A 22,359-nucleotide genomic window follows, 5' to 3' on the forward strand; every position below is an offset into this window, starting at 1 on the left:
TTCCACTCGTAATTTTGTACTTGAGACAAATAATAACATATGTCTGTGTGAAGACTCTACAAAATATTCACAACAGTTTTTTTTTTATAGCCATAAGTTGGAAGCATCCCAAAGGCCTATCGACAGGTGAATGAGTAAACATTTTATTGCATATACACACTATTGAACATGACTCAGCACTAAAAAGCAACCAACTGTTGATACATACAACAGTATGAGTGAATATTTAAAACGTTATGATGAAGAGTACCTACTATATAATTTTACTCAAATGAAATTTTAGAAAAGGCAAATCTAATCTGTAGAGACAGAAAGTAGATTAGTGATTGCCTAGGCCTGTGGTGATATTGGGGTTGATATCAAAAGGATATAAGGGAATGATTTCGATTGATATAAATATTCTGTATCTTGATTACATGACATTTATGCAATTTTAAATATCAAACTGTATGATTAAAATGGGTACAATTTATTATATGTAAGCTAAAGCTCAAGAATTAACTTTCAATGAATGTGTTAGTTGAAATTTATTTTGAATTTTGAGGGGAGGATTTGGGGTCTTCAAGGGAATGTCTACACATCCCCTGATGGGACACATTTTATAGAACAGTACTTGAGGGCACCTGGGTGGCTCAGTGGGTTAAGCCGCTGCCTTCGGCTCAGGTCATGATCTCAGGGTCCTGGGATCGAGTCCCACATCGGGCTCTCTGCTCAGCAGGGAGCCTGCTTCCTCCTCTCTCTCTCTCTCTGCCTGCCTCTCCAACTACTTGTGATCTCTCTCTGTCAAATAAATAAATAAAATCTTTAAAAAAAAAAAAAAGAACAGTACTTGAATAAATACATCTATCTCTCTGTTATCTTGAATGTGCTTCTGAAAAATTACAAAATGATTTTTATTGATTTTAGTAGGAAAAACTGTGGTGCATTCCATCCTAACCTAAGATATCCAAACAAATTTTGTAGGTAGAAAAATGTATAAATTGAACAATGACAATAGGTTTAAGTAATAAAATTTGAGTTTCACCAAGGTGGCTCAGTTGGTTAAGCACCTGGCTTTGACTCGGGTCATGACCTTGGTTCTGGGATTGAGCCCTGCATTGGGCTCCCTACTCAGCAGGGTGTCTGCTTCTCCCTCTCTCTGCCCCTCCCCTCCACTTGTAATCTCTTTCTCAAATAAATGAATAAAATCTTTTAAAAAGGATAACTTGAAAGTATGTAAATACAGATTATATAACAAACATAATGTAATGAAACTTGATTGTGTTTACCAAGGGAAAAAGAGAAGATTTGATAGGGGGCAGTAGTGGAGATGAGTGTGAGAGCATCATCTTTTGGAAGATGCATTTTTTTCTTGCTGCACCATATTCCTCACTAATTTTTCAACCTTTTGGGGGCTCAAATTTTCTTGCACTCAGACTGCACTTAAAGTCATAGCAGAAACATGAGAATGGTTAAAATCGCATGGAAATAGTTCAAGTGCAAAGTAATTAAAGAATTACAGATGATGTTATCCCATCATCCCTCTTTCTTGGCACACAAAGACAAAGCAGATGTTGGGTTCATTCAGATATGGACACACAACACAAATGTGGTCCATGTGATGTTTCTGATTGGAGAACTGGTGGTATTGAATAGAATGCACCAATCTGAAATCACAGTTTTTATAAAATGATTACATAAAAACAGAAGTCTGTTGTGTTTTCTACACCAGAAACAAGTAGAATATAACACAGTTTTAAAAGATAACTTCCGGGGTGCCTGGGTGGCTCAGTGGGTTAAAGCCTTTGCCTTTGGATCATGATCCCAGGGTCCTGGGATGGAGCCCCACATCGGGCTCTCTGCTCAGCGGGGAGTCTGCTTCCTCCTCTCTCTCTCTCTCTCTCTCCCTGCCTTTCCCCCTACTTGAGATCTCTGTCAAATAAATAAAAATCTTAAAAAATAATAATAATAAAAATAAAAGATAACTCCCCAATTTAAGAAGAACTTAAGATACTTAAGGGTTTGATCTACCAAAAATTTTGTAAAATCTTTATGGAGAAAATTGTACATTTTACTGAGAAACATTAAAGAAAACCCAAGTAAATGTCATGAACTAGAAAGAAAACAAAAGCCATTATACTAAAAACTTTTTTTTTAAAGTTACCTAAAAAGTAGTAAACAGGTATTATGTGAGTAAAGAGTGCCTTTATGTAGACCCGGAAATAGGAAAGTGAATTTAGATCCAGCATGCTCATATGTCTTTCACGGTAACTCTTTTTTTTTTTTTTTTAATTTTAAAAAACTTTTTATTTAAACTATTTCCAGTTAGTTAACATACAGTGTAATACTAGTTTGGGGTGTACAGTTTAGTGATTCAATGCTTCCATACAACACCCTGTGCTCGTCACAACAAGGGCACTCCTTAATCCCCATCATCTCTTTAGCCCATCCCCCCTGCCCACCTCCCACTGGTAACCATCAGTTTGTTCTCTGTAGTTAAGAGTCTGTTTCTTGGTTTGCCTCTTTCTTTTCTCCCTCCATGATCATTTGTTTTGTTTTATATATTCTACTTATAAGTAAAATCATCCAGTATTTGTCTTTTTCTGACTGACTTATTTTGCTTTAGCATAATACTCTCTAGCTCTATTCACACCCTTGCAAATGGCAAGATTTTGTTCTTTTTCATGGCTGAGTAATATTCCATTGTATATATCTATATACCACGTCTTCTTTACAGTTGATGTTTCCATAATTTGGCTATTGTAAATAATGCTGCTGTCAACATCAGTGAGCATGTATCCCTTTGAATAAGTGTTTCTGTATTCTTTGGGTAAAACCCCTACTGTGATGACTGAATTGTAGGGTAGTTCTATTTTTGACTTTTTGAGGAACCTCTGTGCTTTTTTCCAGAGTGGCCATGCCAGTTTTTGTTCCCACCAACAGTGCCAGAGGGTTCACCTTTTTTGAATCCTTGCCAACACATCTTGTTTTTTGTGTTGTTGATTTTAGTCATTCTGACCATTGTGAAGTGATATCTCATGGTAGCTTATATTTGTATTTCCCTGATGATCCGTGATGTTGAGCATCTTTTCATGTGTCTGATGCCCATCTCTATGTCATTTTTGGAAAAAATGCCTCTTCATGTGTTCTGCCCATTTTTTAATTGGATTAGTTGTTTTTTGGGTGTTGAGTTATATATCACTAGTTCTTTTCCCCAAAGATTTATTTACATATTGAGGGCAGGGCAGAGTGAGAGAGAAATCCAAGCTGACTCCACACTGAATACAGATCCAAACGTGAGGCTCAAACTCACAGCCCTGAGATCATGACCCAGGCTGAAACCAAGAGGCAGATGCCTGATCAACTGTATCACCCAGGTGCCCCTATATCACTGTAATTCTTAAGACAAATCTAATTCACATCTCTTGGGAAATATTTTTTTGTCCCCATCATTTTTTTTCATTAACATATAATGCTCTTGGGAAATTTATACCTGGAATGTTTGGAAGACTGAATGCTGTTTCTTATCGCCGGAATGCTTCGTCTCTTTTCCTAACCCTCTTCCTGTGCTTCTGTACATTGCTGTTACAGCCAGTATAAAACTGTTCAATAAATGATATCTGTATCTCTAGTCTGTGAACTCCTTTAGGTCAGAACCGTGGGAAGATACTGTGGCAAAGTAGCTAAGAGTACAGGCTCTGGAGTTAAGGCATGTGGGTTCTAATCCTGCCTCTACCACTTAATAGCTGTGTAAACTTGAGCAAGTTAAGTAACCTTTCTCTGCCTCATTTGTAAAACGGGAATCATAAGTGGTACCTATTTGTTGTGAGAATTTTAAATAATGGTAACCCATGTTTAGTACTTCGAATAGTACCCAGCATATTAATCACCACTCAAAAATGATGGCGATTGGGATGCCTGGGTGGCTCAGTGGGTTAAAGCCTCTGCCTTCAGCTCAGGTCATGATCTCAGGGTCCTGGGATCGAGCCCCGCATTGGGCTCTCTGCTCAGCAGGGAACCTGCTTCCCCCTCTCTCTCTGCCTGCCTCTCTGCCTACTTGTGATCTCTGTCTGTCAAATAAATAAATAAATAAAATCTTTAAAAAGAAAAATGTTGGCGATTGTAGTCTTAACCATTCAGCAGCACAAACTCTTCACTGGGTGTGCTATACATTTTGAACAATGTGTAATTAACACATAAACATTACAGTGAGGTCAGTTCAATGAAACCTAGGACTGAGCAGGTTATGTGATTTATGGAGCAGGATACAGCTTGTTTTAAGTAAGGAGTCAGAAGCATGATGTCATGTTAACACCAAGGAAAGACGGTACTTACCAGAACAAGTGAGAACTTTGCCTCACAAATATATTAAGAATGGAAGAATGTGTTCAGGTCAGAAAATTATTCTACTCAAATAGCCACACAGGACTGAGGAACAACCAAGTGACTAGTGTGGAGGTTCTTAGGGACCCAGTGAGAAATTATACCATAGGAATGATTGTGTTAATTTCTATAGTGATTACCTGAATCTTTTAATCTCTTCAAAATGTGAATTTGGGGTGCTTGGGTGGCTCAGTGGGTTAAGCCTCTGCCTTTGGCTCAGGTCATGATCTCTGGGTGGTGGGATCGAGTCCCACATCAGGCTCTCTGCTCAGCAGGTAGCCTGCTTCCCCCCTCTCTCTCTGCCTGTCTCTCTGCCTACTTGTGATCTCTCTCTCTCTCTCTGTCAAATAAATAAATAAAATCTTTTAAAAAAAATATGTGAATGTGAACAGGTGGGCATTACTAATGTATAAAGCTATGTCCCATAAACATATATTGAATGAACCAATTTTTAAACAGAAACTATCAACATTATTATTCTTAATATCTTCAGAGCATAACACTGTAATGAGCACACAGTCTACAATTAAATGCTTTTGTGCAAATGAAGTTACCTACATTTCTCATGATGTGAGTGAGGATTGCTAATTCAGTTATTGCATTTAACCAATTATTTACATGTACTGAGGATTACTTAGTTTTCATAGCAACCTTAATCTTTCATTTCGTGGATTTTGATGTGTTTAAATATATAGCTTTGTTCAATGTTTTTGCATTTAATGCATTTGCATTAATCTAATCTACTTATATTAAATCTAATTGCATTCTGACTTCCTGGGATGAATATTTAGTCATTAAACAAAAGGAACATTTTTCAAATAATTATTCATACTGTCTAAATAACCTAAGTACTGTAGTTATTTTAATTCAAAATATAGTTTCTTTGCTTTCTAAAAGTACATCATAAATACAAATTCTGATGTTATCTGAATTTACACAATTGAATTTATGAAGTATATTTTCTCTTGAAGTGTATGGCAGTAATGTTCCAATGCCCAGATCTTTTATCAAAAACATTGATTAGTTAGATTTTCAATCACTTTTTTAGTAAGAACAAAGTCAGAAGGAAAGGGCTATTTTCCTTTGTGCTGTAGGTAAGAACTGGATGCTGGTGTCTTTAGGAGAGAAACTCAGGTTCTATTGCCTTGCATATTCTCTGTGTGAGGTCTTTTTATGAAGAATTTTACTTGAGCCCAAGGAGCTTTTACACTTACGTGTTTAATTTTGACACAGCTGTACACATCTGCTTATAAAAGCAGATTTACTGAGATATTTTCCACATACTGTAAAATTCACCTGTTTAAAGTATATAAGTCGGTGAGTTTTTAGTATATTCACAGTCATGTGCAACCATCATGACAGTCTAATTTTGAAATATGCCCATCACCCTGGAAAGAAACCCCATGCCCATTAGTTAGCAGTCTCTCCCATCCCCGACTCCACTCCTCCAACTGGCTCTAAGTAATCACTAACCCACTTTTTGTCTAAGGGTGTCATTCCTTTCTTTTTTTTTTTTTATAAAGATTTTATTTATTTGACAGAGAGAGACACACACACACAGAGAACACAAGCAGGGGAAGTGGGAGAGGGAGAAGCAGGCTTCCCACTGAGCAGAAAGCCTGAAGTGGGGCTTGAACCCAAGACTCTGGAGTCATGACCTGAGCTGAAGGCAGAGGCTTAACGACTGAGCCACCCAGGTGCCCCCCAGGGTTCCGTTCCTTTTTATTGCCAAATAGTATTCTGTTATATGGATATACCACATTACTCATCAGTTGATGAACATTTGGTGATTTTTAGTTCTTGGATATTATGGTAATGCTGCTATGAATATTCATGTACAAGGTTTTGTGTCATCACCATTTTAAACTTTCTTTTAATGTGAGGATGTATATTATATCTTAAGATTTGCATTGGAATTCCCTGGGTATAATTTTAACTTAGTATAACATATATCATCCAATGATCTAAGTACATTTTGCTAAACTAGTAGGTAACTCAACCATTTAGTAGTCTCTCCTTTGTCTTTTGGAGTCACTTAAAAACTGAGTGAGTGAAATGCCCTGTTTGCTTTCATCTCTGTGCTGGATCCCATTTCAAAGGACTCTGGAGTTTGATACTTTATATCCTGATCTCGATTGGAGAAGAATGGCTTATTGTAAATTCATTTACAGTTGGTTGGCTATTTGGGGGCATGAAAAGCTGAATGACAACATTAGGTCATATCCTCTGTTTTGTTAGTTTTAATCTTATATATTCTCGTTTTTGTTTTTCTGAAAGAATTTATAGACTTTGTAATGCTGAACAGCTTCTGGCATATAGAATTTAATTTCTGTGTTGACATTAACCTCAAAGATAGGTCATTAAACTTAAGCTGAACTTGGGCAGTCATTAAGAAAGTAGTTCAGAGCCGCTGCAATCCGTGGAGGAACGCGCCGCCGAGCCACCATCATGCCTGGGCACTTACAGGAAGGCTTCGGCTGCGTGGTCACCAACTGATTCGACCAGTTATTTGACGACGAATCGGACCCCTTTGAGGTGTTGAAGGCAGCAGAGAACAAGAAAAAAGAAGCCGGCGGGGGCGGCGTTGGGGGCCCTGGGGCCAAGAGCGCAGCTCAGGCTGCAGCCCAGACCAACTCCAACGCGGCAGGCAAACAGCTGCGTAAAGAGTCCCAGAAAGACCGCAAGATCCCGCTGCCCCCCAACGTTGGCGTGGTTGACAAGAAAGAGGAGACGCAGCCGCCCGTGGCGCTTAAGAAAGAAGGAATAAGACGTGTTGGAAGAAGACCTGATCAACAGCTGCAAGGTGAAGGGAAAATAATTGATAGGAGACCAGAAAGGCGACCACCTCGTGAACGACGATTTGAAAAGCCACTTGAAGAAAAGGGTGAAGGAGGAGAATTTTCAGTTGATAGACCGATTATTGATCGGCCCATCCGAGGCCGTGGTGGTCTTGGAAGAGGTCGAGGAGGCCGTGGACGTGGAATGGGCCGAGGAGATGGATTTGATTCTCGTGGCAAACGTGAATTTGATAGGCATAGTGGAAGTGATAGATCTGGCCTGAAGCATGAGGATAAACGTGGAGGTAGCGGATCTCACAACTGGGGAACTGTCAAAGATGAATTAACAGAGTCCCCAAAATACATTCAGAAACAAATATCTTATAATTGCAGTGACTTGGATCAATCTAATGTGACTGAGGAAACACCTGAAGGTGAAGAGCACCCAGTTGCAGACACTGAAAATAAGGAGAATGAAGTTGAAGAAGTAAAGGAAGAGGGTCCAAAAGAAAGGACTTTGGATGAGTGGAAAGCTATTCAAAATAAGGACCGGGCAAAAGTAGAATTTAATATCCAAAAACCAAATGAAGGTGCTGATGGGCAATGGAAGAAGGGATTTGTTCTTCATAAGTCAAAGAGTGAAGAGGCTCATGCTGAAGATTCAGTTATGGACCATCATTTCCGGAAGCCAGCAAATGATATAACGTCTCAGCTGGAGATCAATTTTGGAGACCTTGGCCGCCCAGGACGTGGTGGCAGGGGAGGACGAGGTGGCCGTGGGCGTGGTGGACGTCCAAACCGTGGCAGCAGAACGGACAAGTCAAGTGCTTCTGCTCCTGATGTAGATGACCCTGAGGCATTCCCAGCTCTGGCGTAACTGGATGCCATAAGACAACCCTGGTTCCTTTGTGGACCCTCCCATCTGAGGTTTTGCATGCTTAAGGATCCCAAACGACTTAAGAATTTAAAAAAAAAAAAAGACTGTCATTCATACCATTCACACCTAAAGACTGAATTTTATCTGTTTTGAAAATGAACTTCTCTCGCTACACAGAAGTAACAATATGGTAGTCAGTTTTGTATTTAGAAATGTATTGGTAGCAGGGATGTTTTCATAATTTTCAGAGATTATGCATTCTTCATGAATACTTTTGTATTGCTGCTTGCAAATATGCATTCCCAAACTTGAAATATAGGTGTGAACAGTGTGTACCAGTTAAAAAAAAAAAAAAAAAAAAAAAAGTAGTTCAGAGAGCTACTAGATTAGATTAATAGTAAGAATATTTAAGTATCTTATTCACATTGTCTTCTGGCCTTTGACTCAATTCTGGATCTGGAGGTTTATTTATTAGAAATAGGACCCCATAATCTAACCAGAGCTAGATTACTTGCAATTTACCAAGTAGTCTTTATTAAAATAAACTTTTAGGAAATTATGGGAGCTAGCTTTTAAGTCTCTCTACCTTCTGAAAACACGAGGTTCAGTCAGATATGTTTGGTTACAGAAATGCTAGTTTATTGAAATCAACATGAGTATAGAGGAAAAAACTGATTTAAAATTTGGCTGTTTCACAGAATTAGATCAGGTTGATCTTAACAAGCCCAAGGATTTTTAGTTCATTAAGATAGCATTATCCAGCCTGGACTTTGTAAAGCATCTATTTCTTTCAAATAAAAAATAAAAGTATTTGAGTAAAGCTTTTTATGTAAAAGCATGGTAGATGTCTCCATTTTTTGGAAATCCTGTGAAAACTTCAGTCTGGGGAGGACACTGGACAGATAACTTAATTGTGTTTTGGTTGTTGACTGTCACAGTTTTTTTGCTCAACAGAATATGATGAAGAATAGTTAAAAGTGCCTTAGTTTCTGCCAAATTTTAGATAGACCAGATTCATTATTTGTGGTTTAATTTCTTAAAAGTAGGGCCATGTTTTATACTACTGTGGTAGCTACAAGAAATCCCAAACAGTGCTGGGAATTAAGCAGGTACTTAGGACTTTTAAGCAGGTACTTAAGGGTTTTAAGATCTATTTAATAACATTCAGTTGCATTTTGCACCAGTGGCCTAATGGAAAGCTTTTAAAAAGGAGTTGTTCTTAGCTTGTCTAGGTATTCCTAGGTAGTACATTTCTAAAGGCTCAGTTCAAACATCACCCCTTTTTCTAAAGCTTTTTCTTGCCCATCCAAACCAAACCATGTGCAGAATTAAGTATGCCCATGTCTGTTCTCTTAATGTGTTATAAGCTGCTCTTACAGCTTTCATGAAATTGTTTGATAATTGTTTATTTTCTCGTCTGTCTTCTCTCAAGATTCTCAAGATTAAGGATTGTATGGTAACCTTAATACTAAGCATAATCGTGACAACAGAGATAGAGCTAAAGTCTTAGTAAAAATTCTAATCCCATGGGGGGCACCTGGCTGGCTCCGTAGGACATGCAGTTCATGATGTTATGGTTGTGGGTTCAAGCCCCAAGTTGGATGAGGAGCCTACTTAAAAACAAAGTTCTAATCCTGAGGCTGAATATTTTAATTTCTCCCATGTTGCTCATATTTTCTAAAAGATACTCTCTTCAGTTTTTAACTTTTAACTTTCAGATCGTAACTTTCATATAATAAAACCATGCTTTCTCTTTTGGTAATGAGCTAGAACCACAGAGAACTGGAGACAAAAATCAGAAAGCCTGGATAATGTAGATTGGTGGTAGTCATACTGTAGCGTCCATCAGAATCACCCGACAGACTTATTAAAACATGGATTCTTGAGCCCAGTCTCTGGAATTTCTGATGCAATAGCTCTGGGATGAGGACGTAAGAATTTGTGTGTCTGACAGGTTCCCCAGGTGATGCTAGTGGAGTCGGCCCAGAGACCAGACTTTGAGAACCTCTGATATAGATTGCAGATTCTAACTAAGCTATCTGAAAGACCTCCAGTATATTGAAATGGATCTGTTCTGATCTTCCCACCTAGCCCTCTTTTTAAGGTCTAGGGGAAAAAAAGTACTCCATGATTCCAAAGCTCTCTCCAGGTATCTACACAGAGCACAGTTAAGCTGTTAATGAGCCAACTTTGGTCCCCACAGAAGCCAGGAGGGGTTTTCTGAAGAAGATCGGTTAATCTCTTTTGGTGTCTCATCATCTGCAATTGTAAGAGTATATGTGAGCGCACAGTAGGAACTTGTTGACTGCTTGATGAAACTAGTTTAGAACTCTAACCTCCTGGTTTTGAAACCAGGGGTCTAGCATCTATAAGACGCTTCTTTTCGAGGCGCCTGGGTGGCTCAATCAGTTGAGCTTCTGCCTTCAGCTCAGGTCCTAATCCCGGTATCCTGGAATTGAGCCCTGTGTCAGGCTTCCTGCTCTGCGGGGGAGCCTGCTTCTCCCTCTCCCTCTGCTTCCTGCTCCCCCTGCTTGTGCTCTCTCTCCATCAAATAAATAAAATCTTAAAAAAAAAAAAAAGATGCTTATTTTCATTTTACTTCTGTATTGGTTTGAATGCAACTAAAATTAATGAAAAAATATTTTAAATTTAATTATTAATCGTTATGTCTAATTAATCAGATTTCCCCATCATATTATTTTGAATTAATTTATTTTTAATTTAAATTCAATCGATTAACATATAATGTATTATTTGTTTTAGGGGTACAGGTCTGTGATTCATCAGTCTTCTGTAACACTCAGTGCTCACCACAATGCATACCCTCCCCAGTGTCCATTGCTTAGCCACCAGCCACCCCATCCCTTCTACTTCCCTCCCCTCCAGAGACCCTTGGTTTGTTTCCTGAGATCAAGAATCTCTTACAGTTTGTCTCCCTCTCTTGTTTCCTCTTGTTTCATTTCTTTCTCTCTTCCCCTATGATCCTCTGCCTTGTTTTTTAAATTCCAAATATCAGTGAGATCATATGATAATTGTCTTTCTCTGATTGACTTATTTTGCTTAGCATAATGCCCTCTAGTTCCATCCACATCATTGCAAGTGGCAATATTTCATTTTGATGACTGCATAATATTCCATTCTATAAATGTACCACATCTTCTTTTTCCATTCATCTGTCAATGGACATCTGGGTCTCTCCATCATATTTAACTACATTGATTACCCATAAATTGTGGGGGTTTTATTTTTTTTTTAAAGATTTTATTTATTTATTTGACAGACAGAGATCACAAATAGGCAGACAGGCAGAGAGAGAGGAGGAAGCAGGCTCCCTGCTGAGCAGAGAGCCTGACATGGGGCTTGATCCCAGGACCCTGGGATCATGACCTGAGCCGAAGGCAGAGGCTTTAACCCACTGAGCCACCCAGGGGCCCCAAATTGTGTTTTTTTAAAGATTTATTCATTTAAGTAATCTCTGCACCCCAGGTGGGGCTTGAATTCACGATCCTGAGATCAGGAGTCTTACGTTCTTCTGGCTGACCCAGCAAGGTGGCCCTACCCATAATTTTTTTTTTAATTTTTTATTTTTTATAAACATATATTTTTATCCTCAGGGGTACAGGTCTGTGAATTGCCAGGTTTACACACTTCACAGCACTCACCAAAGCACATACCCTCCCCAATGTCCATAACCCCACCCCCCTTCTCCCAACCCCCCTCCCCCCCAGCACCATAAATTGTTTTTAAGATGCTATATTATTACTTGTACTGTCAAAGTTTTTTTCACTTAATACGTGTTTATTGTATGTTAACTATGTTTTGGTTAAGCTCTGGAGTTTCAGTAATGCACACTATTAGTAATATGTAATTTTCTGGTTGAGGATATTTTTGTGTTCTAATAATTTTAAATTAATAATTCATGAATATTGTAAATAAGATTATTTAGAAACATTATAACCAAGTATTCAGTGGGGGGGGGGCAGAAGGTTAACTAGCTGTTATTTCTTTCTTTTTTTTTTTAATTATAATTTTTTATTTTTTATAAACATATATTTTTATCCCCAGGGGTTAATTGGAAGTAAAATGAACTACCATATTACTTCCCAAGTAGACATGCCATACAATCAAGTTATTACCTGATTGTTATGTGGTTTTAAAAGAAATTCATGGTCATATGAAGGCAGTAATCGTTGTATCTATGTATTACTACATGATTTTAGAGGAAAAAGATTTTTTAAATGAAAGCCTACTGGATAGCTCCTGTATATTGTACATTTTTTCTAAGTCCCTCGGGGAAATCATCTTAAAAGATCTCATCCATTGATGAATTTATTGTCTGGTCAGGTTGAGAACATGAAATGTATGAACATGAAACCACAGTGCAAACAATTAAAAATCAAATTATCAGCTAGAACAAGTAATTTGTTTTACATTGTGTAAATCATCTATGAAGTAAAAGGGTGTCCAAATTGAAGTAGGATCAGTGAGGTCATCATAAATACACAGTTGTTGACAGTATGAGAGCAAACTAGTTGAAATTTCATTGGACTAGTGAAAGTTTAGATTAAGCTATCTCTTTTCACAACTTGTTAACTTTTGGACTGACAGCTTGAAGTTAGTCTTGCTCCCGGCCTCTAAAGGTTTTCCTGAGAAGATTCAGTAAATGAGTAACCAAGGACTCATTCCCTCCACCTCCCAGAGAATTTTGTGGAAGCAGAGTATCAAGCCAGAGAGCACCTCTCATGGCTATTTTATGAATAAATTGAAAACAGTGCTCATAGATTTGTCAGTTTGATTTCTTAAATAATTAAGAGAGAGAAAAGTTGGAGGGCAGCTGCTCCTTTTTAGGCTTAACTTGAGTTAGATTTGGTAGACTTTAAAATATATATAATCTGCTTTTGATTGCTTGTTCATGTGTAATTTTTTCCTCATCCAAAGACTTTAACGATGGAGATAAACATTCGTGACATGAAAAGTCACCCCCTTCCTAAAGCGTTCCCTGTCCATCCATTCCCAAGCCCTCTGCAGAATGAATTACCCAGGTCTCTGTTCCCTGGCTTACTCTTCATTATATTATGATATGTGGTGACAATGAGAAAAGGCTGTATATCCAGAGAAGCATATTTTTATTATGGAGATTTTCTAAGCATGTACTAACTAAAGGAGAGAGAATGCTGTGATGGGCTCACATCCCCATCTTCGTAATTTGTTTTACCCCTACTCCCTTGTATCATGCTGTTATATTCCTCTTGTGGGCTGGAGTATTTTAAAGGAAATGCTCACAGAGAAGGCCTTTTTCTTTTCTTTTCTTTTCCTTTTCCTTTCCTTGTTCCCTCCCTCCCTCTCTTCCTTCCTTCCTTTCTTTCTTCCTTTCTTTTTTTAAGAAAGCTTTTTTCTTTAAAAAAGGAAAAAAGTTGGGGGGAGCCTGTGTGGCTCAGTTAGTTAAGCAGCTGCCTTCGGCTCAGGTCATGATTCCAGGGTCCGGCTTCCTGCTCAGCAGAGAGCCTGCTTCTCTCTCCCTCTGCCTGCTGCTCTGCTTACTTGTGCTCTCTCTGTGTCAAATAAATAAATAAAATCTTTAAAAATAAATAAATAAGGAAAAAAACAAAAATTAAAAAATGACACCTTTGGGGTGCTTGGGTGGCTCAGTGGGTTAGCAGTTAAGCGTCTGCTTCAGCTCAGGTCATGATCCTCGGGTCTTGGGATCAAGCCTCAAGTTGGTCTCCCAGCTCAACGGGGTGTCTGCTTCTCCCACTCCCTCTTACCTCCCACCCCTGTCTGTGCTCTCTCTCTTTCTCAAATAAATAAATAAAATCTTTTTTTAAAAACCCACCATTAATATACTGAACAAAATAAAATAGTTTCATGGGGTGCCTGAGTGGCTCAGTGGGTTAAGCCTCTGCCTTCGGCTCAGGTCATGTTCTCAGAGTTCTGGGATTGAGTCCCGCGTCTGGCTCTCTGCTCGGCAGGGAGCCTGCTTCCTCCTGTCTCTCTCTCTACTCTCTCTCTGTGCCTACTTGTGATCTCTCTCTGTCAAATAAATAAAATCTTTTAAAAAAAAATAAATAATTTTAAAAAATAAACAATTATTGTGGATGTTTATATTTGATGTGTTTCAATCTACTAGAATCATTATTCTTTTTAACACTCAAAACTGTCCTGCCTTTGGTGACTGAATACCTCTTCAGGCTGCCTTCTGTGTCGTTTGACATGACTGCTGTGATTTTTGGTAATTTCTTGCTTTCAGCATGTCAAGTTAGCCCTGCTTCATGTACTTCCTCAGATTTGGAATCTCACTCATTTCTCTAAGGAGCGCTGGTCCCTTTTAGTAGAAATATAAGTACTAATGGTATTCATTGCTACTGGGCTGCCATTGCTTCTAGGCCTTTTCCATAGACAGGGTTGGTAAATAAATTTTGGTTTGTTTGGTTTCTTTTGGGTTTTTTGGAAGATTTTTTTTTTAAATTTATTTGAGAGAGAGAAAGAGCATGAGCAGGGAGAGGCAGAAGAAGAGGGAGAAGCAGACTCCCTTGCTGAGCAGGGAGCCCGATGCGGGACTCTATCCCGGAACCCTGGGATCATGACCCGAGCCAAAGGCAGACGCTTAACCACCTGAGCCATCCAGGCTTCCTGGTTTGGTTTTTTGAAAAGAGAAAAGGAAATTATGTTCCTACCAATATGCCCAGTTCAAATTAAAGATGTTATAAGGTTTTTATTTAATATATTTAATTTTATAATAATATCTCTTTTCTTTTAATGCTGAAAAGTTGTTTCCTAGTAATTAACATAATTATTTGCTTTAAACCACAATAAGACTAGCATCAAAAGACTTAATTACATGTAACAAGACTGTTGGATGCAGTTTAAGATTTCTCTGCTTCTTTTATACCCTTATCGTATATACTTGGGATGTATAATCAAAATGTCTTTTTTGTTTTTAGATTTTATTTTATTTGTTTGAGACAGAGAGAGAGCAAGAGAGCATAAGTGGGGAGGAGAGGCAGGGCAGAGGGCCTTCGTCCCAGATCCTTGGGATCATGACATGATCCTAAGGCAGACGCTTAACTGACTGAGCCGCCCCAATCAGAATATTTTTTAAGGGCACCTGGGTGGCTCAGTGGGTTAAAGACTCTGCCTTCAGCTCAGGTCATGATGCCAGGGTCCTGGGATCGAGCCCCACATCGGGCTCTCTGCTCAGTGAGGAGCCTGCTTCCTCCTCTCTCTTTCTGCCTACTTGTGATCTCTGTCAAATAAATAAATAAAATCTTTAAAAAAAAAAAAAGAATGTTTTAAAAAATTAGTTAATTATACTAGAACCAAATAAAATTAAATGTAAAAAAAAAAATAATTTAAACTTTTGTACTATGTGGTTATGCAAACTTTATAAAGTCAAATCATTTCAATTTTTAGAGATTGCTTTTTTCTAATTTTGTTAGAATTTTGTTTTCAGTATATAAAATATTTATATGGTGTACCAGATAAAAATGTATGGGGGCACCTAGGAGTCCAACTCTTGATTTTTGGCTCAGGTCATGATCTTAGGATCATAAGATCGAGCCCCATGTTGTGCTTCATCCATGCTGGGGCATGGATCCTGCTTAAGATTATCTCTCTGCCCCTCCCGACCTCTATAAAAAAAAGAAAGAAAAGAAAAACATATAAAATAAGGTACATTGAAAGTGTCTACCTTCCATCTCTGTTTCTTTTCCCTCTTACATCCATCCCTGAGGTAACCATCTTTATTAGTAAAAACTAATAACAAACCTAATCCTTCCATTGTTTCTTTTGAAAATATAAGTAAATGTGCATGTGTGTTTTCCCCGTTTCCTAACTTTCCACATAAGTTTACATGTTATATACAGTCTTCTGTACCTTACTTTTTTTTTCCACTTAACAATATGTCCTGAAGATCTCTCCGTAACAATATATAAGTATTTTTATTCCTTTTTATACCTGAATTCTATCAAAAGGTGTCCCCTCTCTAAAGATAGATATTTGTTTCCAATCCTCAGTTATTACAAATAGTGCTGAAATAAATGGAAATATGATTACCCTATTTAATACTTATGCTGGTGTATTTTTAGGATTGCTTCCTAGAAGTGGAATTGCTGGGTCAAAGGGTAAAATGCATATGTAGTTTTAGTAGAACAAAAATTTCTTGTACACAATGTTTAATTTAGAAATTGAAAAGGAGGGGCACCTGGGTGGCTCAGTGGGTTAAAGCCTCTGCTTTCGGCGGCGCAGGTCATGGTCCTGGGATCAACCCCAGCATCGGGCTTTCTGTTCAGCGGGGAGCCTACTTCCCTCTCTCTCTGCCTACTTGTGATCTCTGTCTATAAAATAAATAAAATCTTTAAAAAAAAAAAAAAAAAAAGAACTGAAGAGGAAAGAGTGCCTGGGTGGCTCAGGTGGTTAGGCATCTGCTTTCAGCTCAAGTCATGATCTCAGGGTCCTGGGATGGAGCCCCGCATCGGGCTCTCTGCTCAACGATAGTGTGCTTGTCCCTCTCCCTCTACCTCTCACCCCTGCTGGTGCTCTCTCTCTTTTACTCTACTCTCTCTCTCTCAAATAAATAAAATCTTGTTTAAGAAAAAGAATTGAATGGGCGCCTGAGTGGCCCAGTGGGTTAAGCCACTGCCTTCAGCTCAGGTCATGATCTCAGGGTCCTGGGATAGAGCCCCGCATCGGGCTCTCCGCTCAGCGGGGAGCCTGCTTTCCCCCCCCCCACCTGCCTATCTGCCTACTTGTGATCTCTGTCTCTCAAATGAATAAATAAATAAATAAATAAATAATGAAAGGGAGGCAGAGTTCCTTTTTCCTGATATATGAATACATTATTTCATACACGAAGTAGATACGTAGGTGGCCGCCTACTGCGTGGCTGGCATTGTTCTAGTTGATGGTGATACAGCGGGAAGTTCTACAGAACTTCATGGAGCATGAAGGCAAATAAACAAAGGTAATTGCAGATTTTGGTGAGTGCTATGAAGGAAGTAAATGGGTCGATGGGAAAGAATGAGAGGACTCGCTTTGGATAGGGTGGTCAGGAAGACCTCTCTGAAAAGGTGACTTCTGAGCTGAGACATGAAGGATAAAAATGATCAGTGCTGCCATTTATTGACTTCCCTACTATATGCCAGGCAGCATAAAGGATTTTCTTGCATTATTTTATTCCATAGACTCTGCAAAGTCTACTTTATAGTTCGTGTTTTACAGACCAGAAAACTGATGCTCAGAAAAGTAAATTACTTGCTCAAGACCTTGAATCTTAGGAATAGGGGCCGGGATTTGGACCAAATCTAGGCGTAATTCCAATTTCCTGTGTTGCATTACCTCTTAGACAAAAAGAAAGTGGTGAATACTAGTTAATGTAGTAAATGGTTTAATTTATTTATTACTGAATGGTTATAATTTCAGAGTACATATACTCATTTTATTTGGGAATATTTGTTATATAAAAAAAAGACCTTCTTGTCCAAACTAAATGAAATCATTTCAATATCTGTTTTTTTTGTTTTTGATTTAACAATGGTTTTATGTTTAAAATACCTTAGCAAAAATATCATCCAGATATTTCTAACCTATTAAAATGATGCACCTTCGGAGTATCCTTTTTGTTTACTTTTTGTTTTGTTTTTTACTTCACAGATATTTGTTAAAACTTATATAAAAGGTATTTTAAAGTGTCTGTTTAAATTAACTTTAGTAAGTGAAATAACCAGATTGTTCAGGGTTCTATAACCATAAAATAACCATAAAATTAATCTTGGGGGGAAATTTTTTTTCTTATACCAGCACTTTCTGAGCACTTAAATGTATTCTCTTAAGTATTACAACAACTCAGTCAAGCCAGTAGTGATCCCCATTTTATAGATGAAGGAACTGAGGCACAAAGAGGCTACCTAATTTACTTGCGATCACCCTTTAGTAAGTGATAGTTTTTAGACCTAAAGTTCAAATCCTATGCAGTCATTGGTTTTATATCCTAAGTATTAAAAAGGTCATCTCAAACAATAAGAAAGTAGGAAACTATTATTATATTCTTCCTTGCCAGTAAGTTAAGTCCATACTATTGTCCAGTGAACCATGCATAAAGACTCAGACATTTGCTTTGGTGTCTTTTTTTTTTTTTTTTAAGATTTTATTTATTTATTTGACAGAGAAAGATCACAAGTAGGCAGAGAGGCAGACAGAGAGAGAGAAGGGGGGAAGCAGGCTCCCTGACGAGCAGAGAGCCCGATGTGGGACTCGATCCCAGGACCCTGAGATCATGACCTGAGCCGAAGGCAGAGGCTTAACCCACTGAGCCACCCAGGCGCCCTGCTTTGGTGTCTTAAACTAGAACTAGTTTAGCAGTTAAAACCCAGATGCTAGTAATCCAAAGGGGCACGTGCACCCGAATGTTTATAGCAGCAATGTCTACAATAGACAAACTATGGAAAGAACCTAGATGTCCATCAACAGATGAATGGATAAAGAATGTGGTATATATACACAATGGAATACTATGCAGCCATCAAAAAAATGAAACCCTGCCATTTGCAGCGACGTGGATGGAACTAGAGGGTATCATGCTTAGCGAAATAAGTCAATTGGAGAAAGACAACTGTCCTATGATCTCCCTGATATGAGGAAGTGGAGATGCAAGGTGGGGAGTTTGGGGGGTAGGAAAAGACTAAATGAAACAAGATGGGATCAGGAGGGAGACAAATCATAAGAGACTCTTAATCTCACAAAACAAACTGAGGGTTGCTGTGGGGAGGAGGGAGGGAGAGGGTGGTGGGGTTATGGACATTGGGGAGGGTATGTGCTATGGTGAGTGCTGTGAAGTGTGTAAACCTGGCGATTCACAGACCTGTACCCCTGGGAATAAAAATATATTATATGTTTATAAAAAATAAATAAATAATGGGGAAAAAAAACCCAGGTGCTAATTTTACAAACAAGGCCACCTCTAACAATATTAAAATAATGGTATTATTTCCTGGCTTAAAGAAAAATTCCCCAGTAACTATAGGAATGCTGTGGCATGAAGACAACATCTTAAATCTCTATGCAAGTCATACACAAAGTGTTATGGCAGTGAAAAACTGTGGTGTGAATAATACCTCCTCACAGCCCAAGACACGTGATGTATCTTGAGCCACAGTGTTTGTTGGATTTTGTAATTTCATGAGCAAGATTTGTATTTTTTTTTTAAAGTTCTGTATTTCTGTGTGTTCCACTTGATGTCAAATCTGTATTCTTAGATTGTAAGGTTCCATTAAAAAAAATAAATAATCTCAGCCCCTCCTCCCTCCACTCCTCCTCCCCCCCACACTCATTTTGTATAATATGGTAATGATATCACCGTTGCAGTAATTACGGGTCATCTTCATTTCTTTCATCTCTGCCTGTTCTGATGGCTTCATTCCTTTGACGGAAAAGATTTGGCTCTGGGTGCTATGATTATTTTGTTAAGCGTTATTCGAATAGACAGGAGTGAGAGAAATTAATCAATCCAAATGCAATTAGCATCATGTTTAACCCAGTGATGGACGTCTCAAGGTGAAACAGCTAGGGGAGTTTCAGACATTATTATTCAATCCAATGGTTCTTATCTAAATTATAATCAAGAGAGGTTTTTATTGGCTTCTCAGAGTGAAGATGTAACTCTTTCCCTGCCCTAGGGGTCAAGACTGGGCCTTCATCCTCTGTAGACTTTAGTTACTGCCAGCATGTTGAAGTTGGGATGTTTCAAGCGGGAAAGTTGTCTTAATGTCCAGGTGATTTGAAATTTATCTATATGGTGATCTTGGTCTGATTTTCCTGAGAGTGGGATGTGGCCTATGGATAAATTACTCTAACTTGAGGCAAAATATTTTGTGTATTGATCAAGTCAGTTTGACTATTTATTTTTTTAACCTTGCATGATAGATTTATTGCTTTACTCACTTTATGGATGAAGAAATTAAGACTGAGAACATGAGACTTAATATGAGAAAGGTTTCACCACGATGTATTACTACCCATGCCCTGAAGCACAAGTGTTCTGCACAAATTTCTAAGTGTTTAGTAAAAGTTCTCACCTCAAGAGTATTAATCCATTGCTTTGATCTCATTGCCATTCGTTCAGTTGAGTTTACTCTTGAAAGGGGAACCAAGCAAAACTATGAAGTGCTCTGAAAAGGTTACAAAATACAAATAAAAACTTGATAGCTCTCCTTCCTGAACCACATCTTCCAGGGTTTGATGTTATTGTTGTTGTTTTGGTTTGTTTTGTTTTTTAGTAGGGAGAAGGATAATAAAGATTGAATATTTGAAAACTAGTCTTGTTTTGCTCTTAAAAGAAGGCAGGGCAAGGAGAGTTGATGGGAGAAACACAGGCTTTCACCTGAATACAACATTTTTCAAATCCTGACAATTAAGATTCTTCTACTTCTGCTTTCAATCTTCAGGCATCATGGCTGACACTTCCCATATTTTATGTTCTTGCTTGATGTTTTATATTCTGAGAATAAATCTGTTGGCTGGATATTTCTATCCTTTTTTTTTTCTTTTTTGTCATGAAAAGCCATTAAAATTATTTTCCATATTGGAACTGTCCAAATTTGTTTACCTGTACATTGAGTCCTGGCTTTTCTTTTTTATATTACATCTTGGGTAAAACATTCTCCAGAAATGGGCCTTACCATGAACTGAGGGGGAAACGTTTAATATAAAATTATCCTTCTCTGAATTCCCCGGAGGGAACACTGTTTCTTAGCACCCCACCCTTTTGAAAGAAAAAAATCCTATTAGAAAAACAAGATACCCAATAGAAAGAGAATCTGGAAAGTGTGCACCCCCCCAAAAAAACAACAACAACAACAAAAACAACAAAAACCTTTTTTTAAAGAGCTTTCAGGAGGAAGATTTTCATAGTCAGTTTGTAGATAGATAGTTTGGTCACAGATGTAGCATCCAGAAGATTTTCATAGTCAGTTCGTAGATAGATAGTTTGGTCACAGATGTAGCATCCAGACTGTTCTTTTGTCAGGTACATGTTTCGGTCTCCTCTTGAAATGCTTATGCCCAAAGAACTTTAGGCAAAAGCCTCAAAGCTGTTCTGCTTACCTTCAGATGCTTCTTCTATGTAATTTAGAGAAGAGGGAGATTTCTACTAGAGACTCTCGCTCATGAACTCTCCCATGAGTTCTTTGAGAATGGAGACCTTGTTAGCATTACACCACCTTCTGAGGACCACCAAGTGTCTAAATGAGGCTTCAAAGTCCCCTCCTCTGCACGACACGGTACTCAGTTCATAGCACCTTCAGATCTTGATGGCCGCGCTAGCACAGCTGCTCTTGGATTAGAGGCATGAAGAAGTGCTTCGTCCTCAACTTGAATGATCCATCATTTGCTGGTACGTTTTGTGCGGAGTTCTGAGCAGGAGTGTGGGGAAGGATCCCAGTCTGGCGAGCTGCTCTGCTGAACCCCGGCTCTCTGCCAGAGCGACCAGAGACTTCCCACGTTCCTGCGAGAGAGGACACGGAATTATAAATCACATCGGTTTCCTTTTGCTCTCCTCTAACGCACCAAAAATAGCCTGTGAACAACTAGCCTGTCTCAAAGGCCGCTTCTCCTGTATTGGAATCTTCCCTAATATCTAGTACGGAGTGGTCACTTCGTGTGACTGACTTAACCATTCATCCAACCCCCTTCATGCTTCCCCTGCCCAGTGTACCGTGATGACTGGAGGTCCCTCCCGTCACAGTTATTAGAATGCATTCAAGGTTGCCAGGACGAAAAAAGTAATTTTTAAAAGCACCCAAACCATAATTATAACCAATGGCTTCATTTCTACAAAACTATCTTTCAATGAAGCTAACTAAGTAAATCACTTCTGAGTGTCCTGATGTAAACTAAACTAGGATTGTATGTGTTCCTCTTCGCTGGAAGCAGCTGCTGGTAGAGTTAAGGAAGGCGGCTGCCTCTAGTCCCTGACATTACTCCGGTAGGTCTGGTTCTCCAGGTGAGACGTGTTACACGGACGCAAGTCATTCCTGGCTCCTTTCTTTTCGCATTGGAGATACTATTTTTTTTAAGATTTTATTTATTGGGGCGCCTGCGTGGCTCAGTGGGTTAAGGCCTCTGCCTTCGGCTCAGGTCATGATCCCAGGGTCCTGGGATCAAGCCCCGCATCAGGCTCTCCACTCGGCAGGGAGCCGGCTTCCTCCTCTCTCTCTGCCTGCTTCTCTGCCTACTTATGATCACAAGTACACAACAAGCATATGGTTTTTTTAAAACATGACCAGTGCTATGTTCTGACCAACATTGAACGGACATGGAATGGGTTCAGCGGTGGTATCCCCTTTCCCCGTT

General features: G+C 38.8%; 1 protein-coding gene and 1 pseudogene across 5 annotated transcripts in view; both read left to right on the forward strand.

The window, feature by feature from the left end:
* LIN52 (lin-52 DREAM MuvB core complex component) overlaps positions 1 to 22,359 on the forward strand; it is a 143,344-nt gene that overhangs the window by 93,829 nt on the left and 27,156 nt on the right. The window lies entirely within an intron of this gene.
* LOC309866443 (SERPINE1 mRNA-binding protein 1 pseudogene) lies at positions 6,776 to 8,381 on the forward strand (annotated as a pseudogene). Its single transcript has one exon. The product of its transcript is annotated as an SERPINE1 mRNA-binding protein 1 pseudogene (transcript).

This window comes from Mustela nivalis, assembly GCF_964662115.1.
Source record: "Mustela nivalis genome assembly, chromosome: 6".
NCBI classification, from domain to species: Eukaryota; Metazoa; Chordata; class Mammalia; order Carnivora; family Mustelidae; genus Mustela; species Mustela nivalis.